The sequence below is a fragment of the Podarcis liolepis genome (assembly GCF_965112155.1).
Source record: "Podarcis liolepis genome assembly, chromosome: 10".
Taxonomy (NCBI): Eukaryota; Metazoa; Chordata; class Lepidosauria; order Squamata; family Lacertidae; genus Podarcis; species Podarcis liolepis.
Window position 1 is genome coordinate 48,518,312 of NC_139562.1, and position 17,061 is coordinate 48,535,372.

Consider the following 17,061-nt stretch of genomic DNA (forward strand, 5'->3'; position numbering starts at 1 on the left):
TATAATGTGTTGCAGTAATCTGGCCTAAAGGTTACCAGAGGATAGACAACAGAAGTTAGGCTATCCCTAAATAAGTACACCTACCACATTATACTTTGTGTGTGTGTGTTAATCATACGGGTTGTATTCCCTTAAGCAATTAATTAAATCTGCATAAATTTACATAAGCATTAAAGAAAGAAGCATTGCTTCTTTGTTTCTAAATGAGGCACACACACTATGAAAGAGGTGTCTCCATTTTCTCTTCACACAGAACGGAATGCCTCCTTTAAGGAACGGCATTTGCAGTTTTCAAATCGGGGCACCAAATTAATTGGCAGCACCTTTAAATTCAATCCTGTGTTTTGGTCAATTAATCAGCTTAACCAACTGATCACAGAAGCCTTACCAATGAGAACAGTCCATCTGTCCATATACGTGTGACAGACAAAGTACAACAATTAAATGAACAGATCTGTCCTCTGTTGAAATGGATAACTGATAAGATGTAGATGAAAAGGGTGGTCACCAAATGTTGGGCAGGAATAGGCTACATGATGGTTTTCCAAGTGTGAGAGGTGAGCCTTCATCACCCTGAGCCTCACAGTAAACATCTGACAATTCAATCCTATGTTTAGTCCCAAATCAGTCACATTGAGTTCACTGGGATTTATTCCCAGGCAAGTGCAACTGCGATTGCAGCCTTCATTGCGATATGTGTCCTTCCCCATTGCAAGTTGTGTTTAGAGGCTTAATTCCTTGGCTTCAGCCATTTTCAGTAGAAGAAAATAAAGAAGAGTAATTTCTTCCTTCTTGAAGATGGGGCTGCTTTTTCAGCAGGTGTTGCCACTAACTGCTAGAGATAATGAGCTGCTGACTATGGCAGAATGCTTCCAATTAATTGACAAGGACCAAGTCCATGATAAGGGGACTCCTTCCAGGAACTTTCTATTTGCAAACCTACCCCCAAAAGCTAACGGATCCTTTCTTCCAACTATGATGAGTCGATTTCTATTGCAGGGGAACCAAAAATGGCATAGAGGATCCCGCCAACAGTGAAGAAGGTATCTAGGCTGTTAGACCAGTAAAACAATATACTCATAACTTCCTTTGAAGGCACCAAAATCAACAAATACATCAGAGTTCCCACCCACCCATTGCTTGGGCAGAGGAAAAGATTGCTGCAAGGCTTAGCAGATGCAGTCGTGATGATCTCTTTATAAATTACCTTAATACATTTGCAGCCACGGCCTCAGAATGCAGAGCCATGTTTAGTGTCTAGAGGTGATTTTCCATTTTTTCCTATTTGGTTCTGGTTTGAGCCTCCCACCCAGGAAAACCTGGATAACCAAATTGGGTATCTGTGTAGTTAACCTGCCCCCCACCTGAATACAAACATCAGAATTTTTTATTCTTTTCCAAATTAACAAACAGCACAAATAGCAGCACAGATGAAAAACCCCAATGATATCCCCAAGTTCAAAACTTCCCACTTCCTCCCAAGACTGATATGTTCTAATGAGAGTCTGTGTCCTTTTGCCTTACTCATGATTAATCCAATGACGCCGTCTGTTAGTTAGCGTTCCTTGCTTGCTCTGCCAACATGGAAAACATTGAGAGTATTATGGGTCACCCCAGAAGATGGCAGCAAATAGGCTCCTGTAATTCTATTTGGGCTCTGCAGCTGCAGTCAGTAGAAAAGTCAGACCTCCTGATCTAATAAGACAAGAAGACCAGGTCTTGCAAAACCAGAAATTGCCCATGCTCCATGCACTCCAGGGTAAGGATCCAACTGCTGGGGTAGCTGAAAGCCTCCTTTCATAGTAGTGAGTTCATCTAGGAAATGTGAGCTCATCTATTTGTGATTTCACCCAATAGGAATTCCTGCAAAACTGAGCAAATCCATATTTCAAGTAGATCAGCATTTAGACCTTGTAGTAAAATCTAACAACAACCAGTCAGAACGCAGGTGGGGTGCCACCACTATTGCACCTTCCTGACGGACAGCAAGGACAGGGCAGGGTGGTGGCAATGTTGGGGGAACACCAGGTTGACAGCAGCGAGCCATGATGTCTCTGCACTTTCCCTGCCCCATTCTGGTCCCAGCAAGAGGCAGCCAGGTGGGCAGCACACCAGCAGGGTCCTAGCTCTTGCAAGGTGACTGGAGAAGGCACAAGTCTCCCAAGCGATAAGCTCTGCCTTAACATAACAGCGAAGTGCATCAGGACATTTCCACATATAACCGTTCCACATATAATGCTCTGCTTAAAGTCACGATCAAGGGGCTTTCATGGACCATCAGGGCCGTGCGGCACGATGGTGAGCTTTAGGAAACGCAGATTTTTCATACAGCAGCAAGTGCCTGTATTTCTGTTTCTGATGAGCTCACTAGGGAAAGCGCCTGAGAAAATCAAGAAGCATTGCTGCTTCATTTAATTCCCAGGAACACAGGGAAGCCCCTTTCAGTGCAGGAGGCGAAGCCTGAGTGGAAGAGTGGTGGGAATAGCAGCAACAAAATCAGCCCGGGAAGACAAACAGCCCACAAGACAGATGGTTAGTAAAATGCAGCAGCAGTGCTGAAGTTCTCTGCTTAGCTAGAAGGAAATCCTCTCCGGCTTTGCTTCTGCCCTCTAGGAAGACTCTTGCATGAACACCATCAGAAGGCTTGCCATCTGGCCTTGACTTTAAGGGCTTGTACCTTGTTCTTTCAGAACAGTCACAGCCTTTGGGAACATCACGATCGGCTCATGGTTGCAATCGTCTATTGTTTGATGAAAACCCATCACAAAAATCGAAACAAGCCCGCAGTATGCTGAGCTCCATTGGGACAAAGGCTGGGTGATAAATCTGCTGGATCTTGTTTTAGAAAACCTCTCCCCTCTTATACCTATGGAAGCAGTGCCCTCTGAGCTCCGTGCCCCTTGCTTGAGAACATCACAGTCTCTTACAGTAAGATCCATGCATTAAATGTGTGAAGCTTATTATTTAAAATGTTAATCATTTTACCCTCATTTCTGCAGAACTTTCCATGTAGAAAACAAAGTAAAATCACAGGTCCTACATATACAATGTGCAAATTCAATGTACATGTTGAGCCTCATGAATTCTAATAATAGGTACGTCATCTGATTAATGTCTATTATATCCATGCTGCTTAGGAACGCAACAGCACAATCCTATGCAGGCCTACACAAAAGCAAACCCTGTGGAGTTCAATGGGGCTTAAGATAACACTCTATTGGACTACAGCTTTCATTCCAAAACAGGTGTTAATTTGCATTAACAGGGAGAACTCTGGAGTACCTTAAAGAGTAAGAGAGTAATAAATAACCTCTTGCTTCATCAAAGGTCTTGAAATGATCATATAATGGATATCTGCTTTTTTGGGCAGTTGTAGCCTAGTCCTTTGGAAATTTACTCAATCCTAAAGAGCATGGGAGAAGCAGAGAAGATGATCTGCCACCACAACTGAGACCAGGGGGACTTGCTTGCTAGGATGGAGAGCGAATCACACACACACATAGCTCCAGACTGATGTAGCTGATGGGACTGAGCCTCTTGCTGGATTCAAAACTTCTGGTGGTCAACTCTGTCAACAACCCATTCTGGGACTCCCTGCCTGCTGTTGCCTTTAGCTTTCCATCCATACGTACACAGTGGGAGCTTCCTCCATAGCAGAACCCTCACCAACAGTGGTGCTCCTCTCTGCAAATGAAGGCTGGAAGAAAGGCACCAACACACCACCCAAACCCCTTCCAGCCAAGAACATGGACAAGGATAAGATCAGGAGCAGACTTTGGTAATATTTTCACAGTCATTCCTTTTGGCGTAGCTGCCTTTTAATGGATCTTTTCAATAGGCTCCCTGAAACTTCACATTATTACAAAAGCACCTTCTCAGTTTGGTGTCTTATGATGGGGAACCCATCTGCACTGCCCTAAATCCATCACTGATAATCGTCCTCTTGGTGTTCATAGAATTGTATGAATGAATGTTTATTGCAGTCGCAGACCATTCATAGGCATAATGGATCGCAAGACATGGTGAACACACACCGTTTGAATGGCAATGCCCATCAACTTTTGGGGGGATGGCCCTCTGAAATATTTGGGGGGGGCGAAGGGACCTCAGTCCCTAGGAGTTGACTCCTATAACACCTTCCCTGCTCCCCCAAGAGAAGCAAAGCTCAGAGAAGGTCGCTGGTCACCCTTTAAATACATCCCTCTTTCATCTGCTGGCGAGGGCAAAGGAAGAGAAATTGTTGTGTTCTTATTATTTGACGGTCTGGCTAGCTGGCTGCTTCTCATGTATCAGATGTCAAGGAAATAAACAACTATCTGGCTTTTAGAAGACATCTGAAGGCAGCCCTGTTTAGGGAAGTTTTTAATTTTTGATGTTTTATCGTGTTTTAAATATTCTTTTGGGAGCCGCCCAGGGTGGCTGGGCAGGCGTGGCCAGATGGGCTGGGTATAAGTAATAAATCATCATCATCATCATCATCATCATGCAATATTTCCCCACCCGCTGCTCAGTTTCCTCCCGGGTCTTTTCCAACCCAAATCTCCCTTGGGAGACCTCTCCACGTGCGGAAGGCTCCACACGCTCCACCACCGACGGCGCCGCCCCATCCATCTCCAGCGGGGGCGGACCATTCTGCGCCTGGAGTTCGCCCTGGCATTGCGCTGCCGCTAAGGATTTGGCCCTTGGCAAGCCAACCCGGGAGCGAGAATCGAAACGCTCCTGCCGCTGCGAGCTCTTCGGCAGCTTCACCAGCGCGCTCCGTCGCCAGGGCCGTCCGAACTGGTTCGAGCCCGGCTGACTCGGCCAATCGCGAGGCTCCCGACTCCAGGGAGCCAATCCGCTTCGGAGAGGTGGGCGGCGGAGACGGAGCGGGTGCGCAGGGGATGCCTTGTGCGCGCTTGGAGCGCTCGCTTGCTTGCTTGCCTGGCGCCGCTGCCGCTCGCCCTCCCGCCAGCTCGCTCCCTTCCGCCGATCTCGAAAACTTCCAGCGCACTCCGGGCAAAGGAGCATGCACGGCGGGCGGAGGCGCAGCACGAAAGCCCAGGCCCCTGGTCCCACGCCGGATCTCCGCATCTCTTTGCCATGAAGCACTGGCTCCCGCACCTTCAGGATCAGAGGTAAGCTTGGCCGAGGTGAGGGTGTTCCTTTGGAGGGTCCTTCGTGCTGCGCTTTCCTAGTCCAGACGTAACCCTGCGCAGGGTGCTTTGACCCGGGAGGGCAGGGAGTTTTCGGAGTCTCGTTCACCCTTTAAATACACACGTGCCCTAAGGATTATGCACGCGATTCCGTCGCGCTAGGGTAGGCTTCCTAACGTGCGAAATTATGAATGGAATCGGATTCCGAGGGGAGTGGAATGAAATGACTGGAGAGCGACGGAGAAGCGACGCGTCGGCAAACTCTGGAGATATATTTGGTGGGGTGTCGATTATTTTGAGATTTATTCAGCGTCCCCCAGACGTGACAACGTCCCAGAAAATAATGGCCATGTGTTAGAACGTCGAGGCGCCACAACAGCTTTGCTGTTGAAACTTTGATGTTCAACTGTGGCGACAAGGAAAGCCTCTGGCACCAGATTTCTAAAAATGAAGTTAGAATCATAGAGTTGGAAGAGACCACAAGGGCCATCGAGTCCAACCCCCTGCCAAGCAGGAAACAAGTTAGGGCAAGGGATAGAAATAGTAGGATGCGGGGTTGAAAAGGAAAGGGCAAAATGCTGAGGAGAGGAAGCGGAGGTGCATTCCAGTTCAAAGGGAGTTGATACGGCAAACGGCAGATCCCTACTTGCCCCGAGGAAAATGATGGGGGGTGCCGGGCTGCATTTCCGTGGGCCTTTAAGAGCAGCACATTTTCAGGCGCCAAGACAGAAAAGGGAAACGAATTGCAGGTGGAGGCAAATCTCAGTAGGGAGCTGCAAACCTGGCTAGGTAGCGGTAATTGGGAAGAGATGCATTCCCTACAGTAATATGTTGGGAGAAGGTGGGATGTCGAAATTGCATGGAGGTGGCTTAATAATCAGACTCTGTAAAGAAGGAGGTGAGTCAGATGGTGGCTGGGACAGGGGAGATTAACTTTAGGTAACAGTGAGCAGTATGAAGGTTGTAACGGAATGATCCTGTAGGCCCCAGGCAAAATGTGCAAGAAAGTAATAATTACAAGTGCCAAAAATGAACCTTTGTTGTATATAAAGTCCCTTTTTATTTATGTAAACAGGAGTCCATTATAAGCAGGAAAACTGGGGGATATATATGTTGGTATAAAACTGGTGGGGTTGCAATTATGAGTGTTTACATCTGTCCCTCTCCCTTATCATTCACATAAAAGCAATTAGTAGAGATGCCAATAACATAGATGCAATGCAAACTTCTGCAAAGTCTCTTCTGTACAATCAAAGGGTATCTGAATTTTGTTTGATTTGAGCATACACACAGAAAGCAAGGGAGTGGCTAATGTTAAATCCATTGAATTCAGTAGGTCTTCTGAGGTCTGCTTCTGAGTATGCATTGGATACAACCTTTCATTGCTTTTTATTTGTGAGATGATACAAAGTAATTGCTTCAAAGTAAAATATGGTTGCAAGGTTTTTTGGAATTTGCTTGGTAGATTTCAGTTAACTCCACAGTCCCAAGTAGACACCTTTCCTTAGAAGTAGGTCCCAATGATTGCCCATGGACCATCCTTTCACATAAGCATGCTCAAACTGCAGCCTATAGTTTAAAAATTAAAATTATAGTTTAAAGATTAAAATTTGTCCCTCAGCTGATATGGAAGAGCAAATGACTGGGCAGGTTGTACAGATGGACCCTCTGCTTCCTTGTGCCAAGGTTAAGGGAGAATAATCAGATAACTATCTTCCCATTTTTATCCAAAGCTATCAGACATATTGTGCCTTGGAATGAAAACATTACGGCTTTTCTTCTAGCAATAAGAACAACAAGCAATTGAGTCAGTTGAAATCAATGTCACTATCTTTGCTTAGACCTAGATCAACTGGAATCCTGAAGGGAACATTTTGTACCCTGGTTCAAGTATAATGGGAAATAGCATATGAAAGACAATATTCCCTTCAAACAAGGGGTGGTAGCTTTTCTTTTATCCAGTTGTTATATGCAGGGGAGCAAGTAGAAGGAACTTTCCTCATAAAGGCTCTGTATTTAAATGCAGTTGATTAATTGATTAAAATCCATGTGATTAATCAACTTGTAATTGCTTGACAAACACTGCATTAAATAGATATTAAGATTCCTATGCGGGAATCAAAACATAGTTCAGATTCTTGTGGTTTAGCATAATTTTTCTATGTGACTGGATATCAGCCACTTGGGTTTATTTTTTCATCAGGCAGGGATGATCAAATCAGTCACTATATCAAATGCAGTGGACTGTCACAATTTAAAAACTAGGGAGGTTATCCCCCCCCCCCCACGTAACATGCTGAACCATGCTTGGTATCCTATATTATTCTCATAACTGAATATACAAAGCTCCATTAGAACCTTAATATTCGTCCTGATCAGCACGGAGACATATGCATATAAAATCTCTTCAAACCATTCTTTTTGCTAAATACTTCAAATCAAGCAAAATACCAAGTTCAAAATAATGCACAATAAACAAATACATTGCGTGTAATTTCAAATAATGTATTCCTTAGCAAAGCATGATTAAGAGATTCTGTAGGCATAGGATGGGAGAACAGAGAATAAGAAACCTCGTAATCCAACCAGTTAAGCAGTTTAAGGGAGAGAGATTTCAGCAAGTGCTTAGTACTCCTGTGGAAATCAATGAATTAATATCAAACTTTGGCTGGGTAATTCTCAAGCTTGATAATGTATCCCAAAGATTTGCTTATCGTTGTTGCTGGCATCTGGTTAAATTCTAAATTGGTTACATTATTTTTTGGAAGATGTCCCAAAGAGGAAATAGCATTTCTGGTGAGGCCTGTATAGGGGGGTAATTCTTCTTCTCTTTCCTTTTTAAAAAACCACATTAGACATACCGTATTTTTTGCTCTATAAGACTCACTTTTTCCCTCCTAAAAAGTAAGGGGAAATGTGTGTGCGTCTTATGGAGTGACTGCAGGCTGTGCAGCTATCCCAGAAGCCAGAACAGAAGAGGGATTGCTGCTTTCACTGCGCAGTGATCTCTCTTGCTGTTCTGGCTTCTGAGATTCAGAAAATTTTTTTTCTTGTTTTCCTCCTCCAAAAATTAGGTGCGTCTTGTGGTCTGGTGCGTCTTATGGAGCGAAAAATACGGTAATTAAAAGAGAAGGATGGTTTCCTTTTGTTAAAAGCATTGGATCCATAGTTTCTTTAACTTTTCTCTTACTTCCCACGGATTTGTAAAATCATGTCCATTGGTAGGGAAGTCTCCAACCCATCCATACCTTCTGGTAGTTTAATTCATTTGCCTTTCTGCTTTTTATCATAAAATACTTATGCTGTCTAAAATGCCCTTTTTATTCATATCTGTCTTTATTTTTGTGTTTATTTAATAAACATATTGGTCACTTTTCAGCAAAAACAGCTATCTCAAAGTGACTTACAAAGAGGAAGATACTGTATGTAATTATTACTCATATCCATTAACATTACTACAAAGTTGGACTCGGTTCAAAACCAGGAGCCTGATTTGGAATGCCTGGCTGTTAAAGAATCAGATGGAAATCTTTCTGTTTTATTTTTCTACAAGAACTTGCAAAGGCAAAGAGAATATTTTCGTAAGAAATGCATCACTGTTTTTGCCTTATTGTTATCTTAAAATTATATGAAACTTTTCTGGCTGACTGCCCAAGGCAGCTATGGGGAGTCAGCACGGTGCCTTCTAGATGTTTGACTCTAGATCAGCGGTTCTCAACCTGTGGGTACCCAGATGTTGTTGGACTACAACTCCCATCATCCCTGAGCTCTGGGGACCCACAGGTTGAGAAAGGCTGCTCTAGATGGTCCATCAGCTCTAGCCAGCATAGCCAATGGACAGGGAGCATGGGGGTTGTAGTGCATCTGAAGGGTGTGGCACCAGCTATGCTTGCCTTAAGCTGTTGGAAACCTCTCTTTTGAACTTCATTTATCTTGGCGGTGGAGAAGCTGTAGTGCTGATCAGTCATCCCTGATCAGTGGCTCTGGTGGCTGTGAGAGTTCACTGACATCTGGAGGGCCATAGCGTCCCCATCCACGAGCTAACCATATGCTTCTCTTTTAAAGTTCAGCTGCAGAAATAGCTTAGCAACAATTTCAAGTGGAAGTTAAATAGAATAGCTTTATCACAGCTGTCCTGTCCTACGTTTCTGATGTATTCTTTCTTTCGGGGGTGGGGGGAGCCCTGGGTATTTGAAGCAGAACATAAGTGACAGAAATAATTCCAATGTGATTCCTGCTATTGAACAGCTGCTTTTCTAAACGACTATGTTGTCTTCAGCCACAAGTGTCTCTCCATATGTAGACACCAGGGGGACTACCAGTGATGGCAGACTTGGGCAGCTGGCTTGAAGCATGCAGGGTGTTTCTTCAGGACACAACCAACCAACCAACCAACCAAGCAACAGCCAGCAATCATGAATCGTTGCTATCTGTATTTCCCTTGTCTCAAGATGTGTGGCCTCAGAGATGTTTTGCACATCCCATGTTGAGTAGATCCCAAATGAGGCCTGCGAGTCAACTGTACCTCTGTGTGGGTTGCCTCCCCCCCCCCAGTCATACCCAGGGCTTTTTTCCAGCCGGAACTCACCAGAACTCATTTCTGACACCTCTCAGGTGGGCACCATTGCCATTACAAGACTTTGGAGCTTTGTGCTGGGCTTTGGAGCTTTGGAGCACAATGAAGAAAGCGAGTCGATTCCACAGTACCCACATCTCCAACCCCGCTCGCTCCCGGGGCTCTTACTAGAGCTTACCGGGGAGCATGGGAGTCGCTAAGGGTATCTGCCAGAAGACCAGGTCCTCAGAATGCTCAGTCTGAGGTTTTTAGTGGGGTTCCGCGATGCTCTTGCGGTCACCCCAATCTTCAAAGCACGAGGGCTCTTTCAGCTGAAAGAGCTCCAGTCTGCCATTAATCGAGCAACCAGCCGGAAGTCCATGGCTGTTATTTTCCAAAGTACATGACATAGAGCAATGTAACTGGTACAGCAGTACCACACAGAAGTGGTGATGGAGGGACACTACTCTAGCCACATACAACCTTTTCAATACATGAATCTAGACTCAGGGGTTCTAGACTTGGGCATTGAAGGAATAGGGTGGCCATAAAACCATTTGGGAACTTGCCTACCTGTCTTCTCCCTCTTTAAGCTGAATAATTGCAATGATGTAGGCTGGTGTTCCTCAGTCTGGCACCCTCCAGATATTTTGAACTATCTATGTGCCTGTTTGTTATGATCAGTAGGTAAGGTTCTCTTTGTGTTCCCTGCTCTGAATGATGTGATCAGTGTAGCGACCCATGTAAGAGTCATTTTGGTGGGGCTCCATTGTGGTGATCTCCCCACTGAAGTGCATCTTGCCTCCACAACATATTTGCTGTGAAGCAAATGAAGCTGCTATTATAATAGTTATGAATGAGTTGTATCCAACTTGTTTTGACTCAGAGTAGATCCATTTGAATTAATGGACCCAAGTGAGTAATGTCAATTGATTTCAATGAGTCTACTCTGAGTATGTCTAACATCAGAGACAACCCTAAGCATTTTATTTGAATTTGGCTTTAATAATTGTATTCTATATCATATTTTGTTGTTTGTGACTGTTGTGGGGAATGGGTGATATAAAAAAAACACCTTAATAAATAAACTCCACATTGACCAAGCTGGCTGGGGCAGATGGGTGCTGGAGTCCCATAACATCTGCAGAGCTCCAGACTGGAGAAGGCTGGGGTGCAGTGCATGGGCTGACTTTTAACATTATGGGATTTCAATGCCGTCACAATTTGGAGGTTTGTCAGCATTGTGGATTTAGTTGCAGCTGCTGTGACTCAAGAAAGTAGGATTGCGGAATAAATCCCCCAAAAGAAATCTTCTAATCAACCCAGCAATATTGAGATTATTGTCTGAAGGAGGAAAAGTAGGCCTGGGGAAATAGAACCCGTGTAAGAACTCTGGGCTTTCTCCAGAATATGAGTTTTTCTCTGAAAATGTCATTACAGTACTAACAGGCTTTAAATAGTGCCAAAAACTGGAAAGCCCCTTCCCTAAAGTATTGTTTCCATCTGTGAAGAGGATTTTGGAATAGGAATGGCCACACAGCTTGAAAAGGATGAATGGAGGATAATCTCTATTTTTCTATGTGTCCAATAGAGACAGAAACCTTATACAGAGCGCAGAAGCTTCAGCTCCTTGTGTTTTGAAACACAAAACCTGCATTTCACAGTCTCTGTATGTAGATAAAACCATACAGGGGGTTTTCTCCTGAGATTCTCTCCTGAACACTCATTAGCAGAGTTGTTTATGATTGGCTGTGAAGGATCAGTCTGTGTTTTTGGTTTTGTTCTTATAACTCAGAGGATAATGCAACATAGGAACTAGAGTAAAACTATAGCAGTACTCTTGGTTAAAGAGTGGAGGTGTTTTTTGTGCTTCTTAAAAGAATACCTTATATAATAAACCAGTGAAGTAGTCTGTGCCCTAGATAGGTGTTTTTCACATTTGAAATCCAGAACTTATTTTTCAGAGCTTGATTTGTAAGAATCAACCCAAAGTTTGATTCCTAAGAATCCAGGGGCTGCTTGAAAGTTTAGCAATACAAACTGGTCCCAGGTTGACCCGGTAGCAAATCAGCAACCAATGCAAATCTCCGAGCACAGGTGTTGTACGTTGACAAGACCTCACTCCTGTCAGCAATTGTTCTGCAGCATTCTTCACTAACTGTAGCTTCTGGATCAAGCATGAGGGAAGACCCACATGGAGCGCATTGCAGCAATGCAGTCTTGGAAGTAATCAAGTTAAACCAGCACATGAACTACTGTGGCAAGGCTTTCCCAATCCATGAATGCCTGCAGCTGTCAAACTGGATGCAATTGCTGACATGCAATTCCTGAATGCAGAAGAATCCTCAAACTTCAAACCTTCTCCTTTGGGGGAATCTAGGGTAGGCAACAGACCAGTTTCTCAGTCACGGGAACAACTCACCCACAGTTTCATTCTTCATTATTTTTCTGCTCCTTTCCTTTCAAATATCTTGGGGTGTTTATCTTGTTGGTCTTCAAGGTGGTGGCACAAAATGTTATTGCTTTACTTAATACAGCTATGACTCAGGCAGTCTTTGGAAGTATCACAGTAAATGAGAGCGGACAAGCTGTGTGTTTCACCTATTGCAAACATGAGTGCTTGGTGTACTGAAAACTAGTCACTGTTGGCATGTAAACTATGCTAAATCATTTCCCTATGTTAGCATCACATCTCTCTGCCTCTTACCCCCCTCAGTACCTGACTATGAATGCTATCTGTAACTATTTGAACCAGTGAATTAAGCAGTGTATCAGTGCTTTGTAGATTACGAATATTTAAGGAAATGTGGAAGATAGCTTTGGTTTCTCTTCTTTTATGCAAACTTGCCCAATTGTTATAACAGAGATTAGAAACAGTGAGTTTTAGCTTTCTGTGTATCTTACTATTATTATTATTATTAATGGGGATGAATGGCAGGCATTTGAGATACTTTGGACTCAGTTTAAAATATGTTGCAGTTTAAAATATGGCTCAGTTTAAAATATGTTGTAAAATATGATGTTTAAAATATGTGCAGGCCATTTTTATTTGTTTGATGACATAAATTGTATTAAATTTGGTGCAATCAACCTCAACCTTAGTGGTTTAGGATCAGAAGTGATCCTGGCATTTCATACCTCTTGGATTCTATGTTTATAAAATGTTTGTTGGCTTGCTGGAGCTAGCCATGTGGTTGAAAGGGATGACAAGATAGCATTATGAGTTGCTGACCTTTTGTCCTTTTTCGTGTAATCACCAGTAATGATCCCTACATCTGAATATTAAGCTAGGGTTTTCTGGTGCCTGAACATCCCTGTTGGATGAAACCAGCAGCATGCCCTTGCGGAGTTAACATACTGCAGTCAAGGAATTTGTAAAAGAGATCTGCCTGGCCTTTCATGACATTTTAGTTGAACAGACTTGAATCTGCTCCTCTATCTGGCTTTGACATAAATTCATAGTAGTATCCTTAATCACTTCCCTACAAAGCCCTGTTCCAGGATTCAGTCGTTCACTAATGCAGTGTTCGAGAAATAGCATGCTGATTCTTCTGACAAGGATTAGTGCATTCTAAACATCCTGGTGAGTTTTTTTGCCCCCTTCCCAATAATAATGTCATTGTGACTGCAGAGGTGAATTTCTGGAAAATAATTCAGTCCAAAAATATATTTTAGTCAACCTATTGCAATAATTACATTTCGTATCTTCCTCCGTGACATTTCATCTTTTCCTCATTCCCAAATTATGCTTTAAATTTTCACTGTGCTTTTTATGTGTATTTTTGCTTTCACCTAAGGAAAACTGCTGGAAACCATAGGTTTCCATGTATGGGAATGGCAGTGGCTGTTTAGCCTAGTACTGTCTACAGTGACAGGTATGGCTTCTTGTAAGATCTCACTCAGAGAAGCATTATTTTTCCAGCCATCGTATATGAGATAATTTTCATAAACATTTTGGTAGTACTATTTTTTCCCCACAAAGAACTATAGTGCAAGAATAGAAGAAGTGAGATCTGAAGGATCCACATATTACTTTATGAAGTGTCAGTCAGCTTAGTTTCACTTTAAAATGCTTATCAAATGAATTCCTCAAATATCCCAAGCAATATCTTATATTTCCATTTATTGGCCAATGGGTAAACACCATATGCAATTACCCCCCAAAACACCATCCTACCTACAGCTCGAAAATTCTTTGTTTCTCTCTGTTGAACAGTTTTAACCCTAAATGTCAGGAATGCAAAAGGGTTGCACCTTGAACTTGACCCTAAATTTTAACAAATATAATATGTTTACAATTGCAAAGAAATCAAACTAGTTCTCTAGAAATGCTAAGTTGCTGTTTGTAATGCAAAAGCAATGCATGAATTAAATTATGTCACATCCACACCATGTGTTTAAAGCACCTAGCTTCCCCCAAAGACTCTCAGGAACTGTAATTCTCCCCCACAGAGCTACAATTCCAAACACCCTTAAACTACAGCTCCCAGGATTTTTTTTGGGGGGGGACGACCATGTGCTTTAAATGTATGTTATCAATTTGAGTTCATTCTTATTTTTCCCTGAGACACAGTCAAGTAGAACAAAACAAAAAAGCAGTAACAAGGACAATGAAAACAAAGTAACTTAAATCTAGGTCATGAAGTTAAAATAGCCATATACCGTATTTTTCGCTCTATAAGACGCACCAGACCACAAGACGCACCTAGTTTTTGGAGGAGGAAAACAAGAAAAAAAAATATTCTGAATCTCAGAAGACAGAACAGCAAGAGGGATCGCTACACAGTGAAAGCAGCAATCCTTCTTGCTGTTCTGGCCTCTGGGATAGCTGCGCAGCCTGCATTCGCTCCATAAGAAGCACACACATTTCCCCTTACTTTTTAGGAGGGAAAAAGTGAGTCTTATAGAGCAAAAAAGAGGTAATTGATAAACCAATGATAACATTTCATCTGTTAATAAATAAACATTAAACAGTCCTTTGATAATTCCCAAGGTCCATCAACAAAAATAACAGAAAATACTTCAGATTAAAAGCAAAAACAATGCATTTCCAAAACTAAATCCTGACATCAGCAACAAGTGATAGCCCACCCTGCTGCTCTCTATAGCAGAAGCAGCCTTTGTAGCTGGAGTCAGTCAAGGTCTCGCCTTTTCAGGCCAGATCACAATAGGCCAGGTGAACAGTTCTTGTGGGACTTGCAATCCGATGACACTTTGAGGGGCAGCCTTTGTAGGCCAGCCAAGCAGGGAGCAGGACTCACAGTAAAGCATCTTCAAAAGCGGCTTTTGACATCCAGAACAGCATAAGCAGCCTTTTGTAGCTGGAGCCAGGCCAGGTAAAAATAAGACAGATGAGCAGGTATTCCAGAGCTCTCAATGAATTATTTCTGGCACTTGCAGCAGCAGCTTTTGCAGCTGGAGTCAGTCTAGCCCCCATCCTGTCAGACCAGGTAGAAATGGGCCAATAAGCAAGGAGCAGGCCGTGTGGGCTCACAGGAAGATTCATTTTAAAATGTACTGTCCACTTTTCCTCTGGGCTGCATCATTCCGGATTCCAGATGAGGGCTCACATAATTGAATGTTGCTCCCGCTAAACAGAAAAGCTTGTATGACAGTGAGCATGCTAGATTACAGTCCTGTTCACCAGCATCTAATTCTCTAGGTACGGGTTTTTGATCTTGTTTTTTTGCCTGGAGAAGCATTTGGTCATATGGTACAGCCCACATGTAGGTATCTCAGTTTTCTTTGTTTACAAAGTGGGAGCTGTATCAAGATGTTGCGATATGGAGTGTTCTTTTCAGGAATTCAACCACTCTTTTCCACCACCACCACCACCTCTTTTCTGATTTTTTAAAATAAATATTATTGTCCCCCTACAGTTAATCAGTATTTCATGACTCCTGGGCACACTCAGTACTCATTGGATTGTTGTGAGGGTCCTCCCTCTAGGATTTCTCTTCTAAAGTTTTTTTGTACTGCTACAAAACTTGGCATTCACACAGCCCTGCTGATCTCTCTGTTGCGTGTGTGTGCACAGCAATGTTTTGAATGTGTTTGCAATTGTGCTCACCATCTGAACATCAGAAATGGAGCACAGTGTTTAGAGAGCTAATATCCAACTTTTTAAGTATATAGAATCCTTAAAGTAGCTGACAAATAAAAACAAATAGGTAAATAGTCATAAACAGTATTTATCTTAAGGGTCAATAGGCAAAAGCTTGTGAAGCAGTAACTTCATTATTCTAGCCAATAATGGAGGCTGTTCTGCTTTTAATGGGTTTTTAACATTGCGTTAAGAATCCCCTTTCTTTTTCATCAGTGATACAGTGGTACCTAGATCTACGAACTTAATCCGTTCCGGAAGTCCGTTCTTAAACCAAAGTGTTTTTAAACCAAGGCGTGCTTTCCCATAGCAGCGGGAGACTCACTTTACAAATGGAACACACTCAGCAGGAAACGGAACATGTTCTGCTTCCAAGGCAAAGTTCACAAATCAAAACACCGACTTCCGGGTTTGCAGTGTTCTTAATCCAAGTTGTTCATAAACTAAGCTGTTCTTAAACCAAGGTACCACTGTACTAAGAATGGTGTTTGAATTTCCTCTTTTATATTATGAATTGGTGGGGAACCCATAACTGATGAATATTTACATTAGATTTTGTAATCTTCCGTTTTCCATTTCGTGTTAATGACATTCAGAAGCAATTCAGAAGGTTTTTTGGGTTTCTTCAAAGGTTCTGGCAACATCATATATGAGAAAGCTCTTGGTTAGCAAACTTACTGGGTGCTGTTGGACTTGATGGTTGCCTCTTGGCTGACCCTATTTTTTAGTGCTAATGTGACATTAAAATTAGATTGGAGATATTATGCCATCCTGAAGCAATTTGATGGGACATTAGAGTAATTTCTGAATAAGTAATCAGTACTATGCTATAATCTGGTTACACGGTAGGGCTGTTCTTTTCAAAAGTGGAGAGTATTTTCTCCTTGGTTTAAAATTTAGAAGCAAAGAATCATTCTTGCCAAGTACATGATATAACAAATATAAAAAGTCATAAACCCATGTTGCCCCCTGTATTCTTGGGGTCTAAGAGAACAGGAGTTTTCAAGATCAGTGACAGTGGTCATCCCAAAGTTTTGAAGCAACTGATCGAATATTTTTAAATGTAAACAAATCTTCATAACCCTGAGCATTAAATGTAGCACTCATAGGGCACTATTGTCTTTAGATATGTGGTTCTAGAAACTGGAGGGAAGGGTTATGAAGGGGTGAACATCTGCTTAAATTCTCCTCGTCTCTGATGGAAAGAGGGACATTTGCAAGAATTCTTTCCCCAACCTGTCCTCATTATACCTTTCACACAAATACCC

At 42.7% G+C, this 17,061-nt stretch overlaps 1 protein-coding gene across 3 annotated transcripts in view; it reads left to right on the top strand.

The window, feature by feature from the left end:
* The first annotated feature begins 4,548 nt into the window (after positions 1 to 4,548).
* AMIGO2 (adhesion molecule with Ig like domain 2) overlaps positions 4,549 to 17,061 on the top strand; it is a 34,467-nt gene continuing 21,954 nt past the window's right edge. For all 3 annotated transcript variants that reach the window (XR_014516604.1, XR_014516605.1, XM_083463613.1), the window contains exon 1: positions 4,549 to 5,117. The gene's annotated coding sequence lies outside the window, so the exon portion shown is untranslated. The remainder of the gene's footprint in view (positions 5,118 to 17,061) is intronic.